The sequence below is a fragment of the Sarcophilus harrisii genome, chromosome 5, assembly GCF_902635505.1.
Source record: "Sarcophilus harrisii chromosome 5, mSarHar1.11, whole genome shotgun sequence".
In the NCBI taxonomy this organism is placed as follows: domain Eukaryota; kingdom Metazoa; phylum Chordata; class Mammalia; order Dasyuromorphia; family Dasyuridae; genus Sarcophilus; species Sarcophilus harrisii.
Genome location: NC_045430.1, coordinates 157,921,880 through 157,929,797, shown reverse-complemented (window position 1 = coordinate 157,929,797; position 7,918 = coordinate 157,921,880). Strand labels below are relative to the sequence as shown.

Below are 7,918 nucleotides of genomic sequence, written 5' to 3'. Positions count from 1 at the left end.
GTTTACATTTTTTGAAGGTCTCTATTTTTTTGTGTTCTCTGTCATCTTAGCATATCTGCATACTATGTTCTGAATATTCTTTTTATTTCTATCACTTCCTTTTTTTCATTCACTTGATACATAGCTGTTTTTTTTCCATCCTCTGTTTGATTTTGTGTAAATCTTTGTTTTTTTAATGTGTTCTTTAAAGCAACAAATTGTAGGATTCTATTTTCTTATTCAATCTGTCACTTTTTCATTTTATTGGATTGTTTGATCCATTCACATTTAAAGTTATGAGAATAAAGATTTAAAGATTTTTTGTTTTTTTTCAAGTTATGATTTCCTCCCCTCTTCTGCTATAAACACAGTGTTATGTTCCTTCAGTTACTTTATTTTAATCTTTTTAAGGTGGCCCTGTTTCCACTGGTTCTTTTCCCCTCACCCCTGATCTCTTTTTTTCATTTGTTACCTTTTCCTTCTAGGATTTTGCTTATTAATTCCTTTCTCCTATTTTTATCTGACTATTACTTCTCTTTCTTTTTTCCTCTTAGTTAATCAACTAGAATCCCCCTTCCTCTCCTCTTCTTTATTTAGTTCTGTCCATTAGGTTTTTAATTTTAGTTTTATGTTCTTTTCCAGAAAAATATTTCTCTCATTCTCTTCATTATCGATCTTCTCTTTCTCTTTGTCTCTAATTCATGACTCCTACAATCTTCTATTCTCTCTCTTTTCTCTGTATTTTTTCATAAATGAATCCAAGATGGCCATTTTTAGCTCTAGCCTTTAGATACTTCCTGTCACTGTCTTGTAGGGCTTATCTCATAGACTCCCTTTTTCCATTGTGCCTCAGTTTCAGAACAATGTCTGTTATTGCAGTCAAAAAGGACACTGTCCCATAGGAGGGTACCTCTCCCTCACTAATCTAGAATCTTTCTTTCTAACCTTTTTTTCCCCCTGTATTTACCTGGAAATCTTATCACTGTGTCTATTTTCCCATTCCTCCAGGGATCAATTATCCCTGGTTCCAGGGTTCCATCTTATCACTACCCAGGTCAGGAAGTCTTTTTAGTCACCAAATCGCCCAGGTTTTATGCAGTGTAAAATCTTCATTTCCCTTCACCCAGAGGAGTATTCATTAAGGGGACCATTTTCCATCTCCAAGGTAAGTCTTCCTCTTTTTCCCCCCCTTTCCCCCCAGTCTTTCCTTCCTTCCTTCCTTCTCACCCATTCCTCAGAAGCTCTGCTCTTTCAGAGACCATAGAGGTTATTTTTCATCTCATTGCTAGTCCTTGTTTTGATTCTAACACCCTCCTGTCTCTTCTCTATTTCCCTATTCCTTTCCTCCCCTTTCATATCCTCTCCCATGTTATATTGTAGTTGCACAAAAGAACCATCTACATATAGAAAGGGTGTTGCCAGGTTCTGTCCAAAACATCCTTTGTCTTTTTACTCTTCACCCTACCAGATTTTCACCTTCACCTCTGTCTCCTTGTGTACATTTAGAAAGAAGCCTTTTTACTGATATTTCTTTTGTTACTCTGTTGCTGCATTTTTTAAACTCCTCTTGTAATTCCATTGTTTGTGGTGCTCAAGAAGCAAATGACCTCTTTAACTCTGGTTTTCTTTCTAAAAATATTTCAAACTTTTTTATTATTAAATGTTTATCTTTTGCCCTACATGGTTAATCTAGGATTTGCAGGATAGGTCATCTTACCCTGGACTGCCTCCTGAGCTCTACCTACCATATCAATCCTCCCACAGATGCCTGGAGTCACAGTGAAGAACATGCACCAGCAGGAGTTTGTCTGAGTCTTGGATATCTTTCTGATAAAATCAAGGAAGCTTAAAGCCCATGAATGGGTAGACATGATCAAATTGGCCAAACATAAGGAGCTGGTACCCTGTGATAACTGGTTCTATACCTGGGCTACCTCCATAACCCATTACCTATACATCTGAGGTGGGGCAGATATGAGATCCATGACCAAGATCTACAGAAGGCACCAGCACAGTGGGGTCATGCCTAGTCATTTCAGCAGAAGCTCCAAGAGCATGACTCAAAAATAAACCCTGGGAGGCTTCACGATGGTAAAGGATCAGGATGGGGACCAGAACAACTCAGAACAGAGAGACCTGAACAAATTGCAGGACAGATGGCAGCTGCCAACAAGAAACATTAGGATAAACTACATCAGATTCATTAATAAGTTGCCTTACTCATTAAAAAAAAAAAAAAAAAAGCATTATACCATTCCCTCTTCCTTTTTCTAGGGAGTGTAGAATAGTTTTGCATTATTAAATGCCCTTTCTTTTTTTAAGTTCTCTGTGACTTGTAGAACTTGTTTTTGAATTGAATTATTACATTTAAGAACGATAACCTTAGTTTTTTTTTTTTTTTCTGGAGACAATCTGTGCATTCTTTTGACTGAAATTTCATGTCTTATCTTCAGAAGCTTTGGGAAATGCTCTTTTATTATATCCTTCATTAAGGTGTTTTTTTGTTTTGGTTTGGTTTGATTTTTTGACCCATCATGTTCTTTGTGGAGCTTTATGATCCTTTAGTTGTCTATACTTATTCACATAGTAAATATATATTCTTTTAATATTCTTAGTATATTTTTGTTTGTCTCTTCTTCTTCTTGATCATCCTTTACATCTGTGTATTTGCCTTCCCAACTATTTTTCTCTTTTGTTTCTTTAGCCAAGCTTACTATAATAGATATAAATTCTTTTTTGCTTTTTGCTTTGTAGGACACAAATTTTGTTTTCATTCTTATTTCTCCTTTAAACCATCAGGAACAGCATGTTGCAGTTTCATGTTCTGTTCGGATTCCACAGGATCCTTTTTCTCATCAAGTGTTGACCCATTTCCCTTCATTTGATAGTATTATTTATAGATGTGTGAACTTATTTACTCATACTAGAACCCATATTTCTTTCTGATGTTACGGTTTTTCCTGTTGATTTATTTATTTATACTCAAAGTTTTTGAGATATCTTTGAAATCCTACTTTTCATTTAAGATTCATCTTGAAAGAGTACTAGCTTTAGAGTCCTGGGACCTGGCATCAATCTCTGATACTTTCTTTATAAACTTGGGCAAGAATTGCAAACTCCTAGACTTCTATGTCCTTATTTATAAAATAAGGAGATTGGACTAGATGACCTCTAAGATATCTTCCAACTGAAATTCTACTTTGTATTCATCCTAAGATCTATAAATTCTGCCTGCATTTCCTCAGTTGGAATTGCTCTTTCCCTTCTTGGTCTTCTCAGTCACATGACATTTTCTTTTGGTCCTTTTCTTATGGGCTTATCATAGAACACTGGTCCTGGAATTGAGAAGACCCGACTTAAAATCTAGCTGTGGACATTTACTATCAGTGTGACTTTCAGAAAGTCAGTTTCAGTTTGCTCATCTTTAAATAAAAATAGCACCTATTTCCTAAGATTGTTGTGAGAATAAAATGAGAAATGCTATACAAATGCTAGTTATTATTACATTATAGTCATCTGTATATATGTTATGTCAGCCTACTAGAATGTAAGCTTTTAGATCAGGAAACATGTCTTACCGACTTTTGTATCTCTTCTTGTGCTCAGTAGTCAACCCTCCACATAATATATAGTAAATGTTTATTGAATTGAACTGAATTCTGAAACCAAAGAGAATTCTAGGTCTACCCTAAGAGAAATAAACAGAACAAAATATAGTTTCTTAATGAAATTCAACAGATTTTCATCTCTTCCTAAAGACTTGACAAGCAATTCTGAACAGGCAAAGAGGGCTTGCATTGAAGTGACAATCCAGGAGACAAATAACTGTATCAATTTTTACTTTCCTTTCACTTCACCTGTCACTCATGAACATTGGTGTGCCTATTATCTAACATTAAATAAATATTATTATGATTTTCTGACATTAAATTCTCATAACCATGGCTTAAAGTGATAGTTGAACAGAAACATTCTAATCTTTCCTTATAATCTACATTGGGAACAATAATTAAAATGGCCAAATAATGAAGCTGCTTCCAGAGGACTTCAAAAGCAAACTGCTACAAACTTAAAGGGTGCCACAGTCTAGAATCATAACTAATATAGGGTGAATGGGACTCTGCCCAGGGTGACAACAACTCAAAAGGCATACTGTGGTCTTTCAATAATCAATGACCCAGTTTTTTATCAGTTCCCTTTTCCCCATCACATGGTGCAATCTTCTTTGAGCCACCTTACTCTATATCCTCTCACTGTGTTGACCTTTCCTAGGGTTACAATCCCACTAAGTCATTGTGGGAGTGAAAGGAATGTGTTATGTTATATAATTCTCTCTCCTGGCTTGATTTTACCTAAAATAGTATTGTCCTTTGAAGCTATTGGTCTCATTTTTCATCTACCTACCCCCCTAAGCTCAACTAAATATATTCCAGTTAATCATAATTCCTAGTTGTTGTCATAAACCATGACTGGAGATCATAGGATCATAGACTTAACAGTAGAAAGGACCTTAGAGGCCATCAAGTCAAACCTCCTCTTTCTTACATGTAAGGAAACTGAAGAAACAAATGAGAATGGAAAAGACCAATTTGCCCAGAGTGACTGAGGCAGGATGTAAACTCAGGTGTTCCTGACTCCTAGCTATAATATACTGTGTTGCCATGGTGCTTCATTTTGCTAGGAAAGCATTGGTAATTAATTCAAAAATAGAATCAACTGTTGTATTTGTTTTGGTTTTTTCTTACTTTTATTTTTAAAGAGACTAGAAGAGTCAAGGCTTCAGGCTTTCTCATACAGCTATCCTCTGGGGCTAGAAAACTTTCACAGGAAAGGTTGGTCTAATTAGATTTACAATCTTGGGTACTATAAATTCTACTCCAAATTCTGCCAAAAAGGAAAAAAAAATGATTTTACCATGGGAATGTCAGACGACCCTCTTTAATCTTCCTATTTCTTTCTGCCAACTTAATGCTACTCACCTTCGGGACTGAGAGGGGATGGGCCATAAGATAGTTCCTTCTTTCCTAGACTCTCTATGTGTGAGAGCCTAGGGACCCAGTACCAAGTTATTATTATTCTTGAGATAACTTTCCCAGAGTCTATCCTTCCTCCTAAAATTAGAGTCTTAGAATCATAGTCTAGAATTTTAGCATTTTAGAGCTGAAAAGGTTCTAAAACCATCAAGGATTATTCTTCTATTCCTAGTCAGTCAGTCAATGAGTGAACAAACATTTAATAAACTCTTACTATGTGGCAAGAACTGAGATAGTGACAATTAAAATGCCCCTTCCACTTCATTTGTCTCTTTTCAACTTGTGGCCGCTGGTCTTTGTTACCTATCCAGAGCCAATGAGAGCAACCTGAAAGTAGGGGCCAAATCACAACCACACATATCTCTGAACTAAGCTATTTAATTATCCCTAAATGTAGACTTTTCTCAGTGGGTTCTCAACATACAACCTACAAGAGACAAGAAGGCTGCATGAATTTGACTTGATAATCCTTTTATAACACAATGGACTCATGTATTATTACCTTGGCATTTTTCCACAGCCAAGCTCGCACAATAATTAGTCAAACCAAGTATTAAGTTACAAGGCTGCTGCTAGCCAAAAGATAAGAATAATAACTTAAATAACCTATTTAAATTCCATCCCTAAACCCTCACCCTTTCACTGCCTCCCCACGTTATTTTTTGTGTATATGCTCATCTCCCTGCCTGTCACAATGTCCCAAAGTGATAGAATTATAAATACTGCAAATGATAATAACATACTGTGTATAGAAGTTTATATAAAAGTTTACAAAGAACATCTTCACAAATACCCTGGGAAAAAAGTAGTGCAAGGATTGTCTCCATTGTACAGAGGAAGAAGTTGAGGTTTAGAGATAGGTTAGATAACTTGTCTAAATACCACTAAATTAGCAAAGAACAAAGGTAGGATTGAAATTTAGGTGTCCTTTTCCCAAATTCAAAACTGCCCTATACTAAGTTGTCAGACATATAGGAAATTAATATTTTAATGAGATGGGTTTTTTAAGTTTTAAGTGTTTAAAATATTTGTTTAAAATTTTTGTCTATTTTTTTTTGTCTAACTCTTTGTGACCACATTTGGGGTTTTCTTGGCAAAGTATCTTAGCATTTCCTTCTCCAACTCATATATGAACTGATACAGAGTAAAATGAGCAAAACCAGAACAACTTATACAATATCAACAAAATTGAAAAGACAATATCCTTGAAAGACTCAAGAAATCCAATCAATGCAGTGATATGCCACAATTTGAAAGGATTGATGATAAAGCACACTTCCCATGAGATGAGTAGATTCATTTTAGGATGTAGCCAATGTGGAAATTTAATTTGCTTGACTAGACCTGTTACAAGGGTTTTTTTTATCTTTCTCTTTTCTTTAATGAAAGGAGTGAGGGGAAATGCCTGTTAAGACCAAAAAAATAACAAAATAACTGAAGGAGTTATACTAGATGGCCTTTTAGGTTCCTTTTGTTTTGGGAGTAATGGGAATGCTGAGTAAAGCCATGGGGTAATCAATTCTCATTCCTTTTCCAATGATACTATTGAATTGATTACTGTTCCTGAAGCAAGAGCTGGAAGGGGGGGAAAAGGTAAGTTTCAGGGCTCCTTAGATAGAGTGAACAGTTCATCTCCAGAGCTAAGTTCCAAAACTGAAAGTATTAACTCTCCCAAGTCTCTGAAGGTCTGGTCTGTTCTATGCTGTTCTAGTTGAGAATGAGTATGGAGTAAGAAGGTTAAAAGTCAAAAAAGTCAAAAAGGTTAAAAGTCAAAAAAAATGGAGCAAACTAAAATGTATAAATATGTCTATTAGTTTTATAAGAAAATTTGATCTTTAAGCTATTTCTTGGGGTTTTTTAAATAGTATACTTAATTAGCCCAAGAAGGAAGAAAAATGTATTTGAAGTTTTCTTTTCTAAGAACTTAAAAAGATTTACTTCTTGATGCATGATGACAGTCTAATCCATCTTCCTTGGAATACATTGGTATTGACTTTCTTACTTACATCTTTCACTAATTAACTGAAATTAAAATCAGCTCCTTGGCCATGATTTGCTGCATGGTTGCTCTTTATTGCTTCTTTCATCTAATTAATAACATTTTTTATCTGCCAATGACCAAAAGATACAGTTGGGTCATAAGATGCCAGAGAAGAAGATAGAAGGCAAACTGTTTGTATACCATAATATAATAACCTTAAAGAGGTTGTAGTCTGATATCCTATTGATGTGTTGTTATGGTCACGTCACGGAACACTAGTCGCCAAAGAATTAAAGATGAGTTTCACTCAGAGAGCAGTGGAGAGGCAAATAATAGATGTGAAAAGGTAACATGTAACAAACAAAAAATTATGAAAAAAGATTAAAGGTTGTACTTGAAGATACATGAGAGTGAGAAAGAAGGGCTAGTCATGGCATAATGAATGATAACCAATAGATTATGTGTTCTATTGGAATCCTTAAACTATCAAAAGAAATTGAGGAAAGCTCTCAGAATTCCAGGTAGTCCTCCAGTGACAAATAACGGAAGCACATGGATAAAATTCCCATAGGATGAGCACACAGCTCTGCCAACTTTTAAAGAACATTTAATAGACATGTCACAAATTTTTCTTGAAAATTGACAAAGTATTTCTTCAGAATCATTTTATGAGACAAATAAAGTCCTAATACTTAAACCAGAGAAAAATAAAACATGGAAAGAAAAATATAGGACAATAGAGTTAACTGAACATTGACTCAAGAACATGGAATGAGAAACTGAGCTCCATCTGCTAAAAAACTTCATTTAAAAAATTAATAAATGTAACAAAATTGACTTTATCTGTATAATTTTTTAAAATTCAGAATTATGGGTAATTTATAGAGAAATGCAAAGATGATTAGGAGGATATATGGACTCTAAA

General features: G+C 34.9%; 1 pseudogene; it reads left to right on the top strand.

The window, feature by feature from the left end:
• The first annotated feature begins 1,743 nt into the window (after positions 1–1,743).
• On the top strand, positions 1,744–2,162 carry LOC100932202 (annotated as a pseudogene).
• The last annotated feature ends 5,756 nt before the right edge of the window (positions 2,163–7,918 follow it).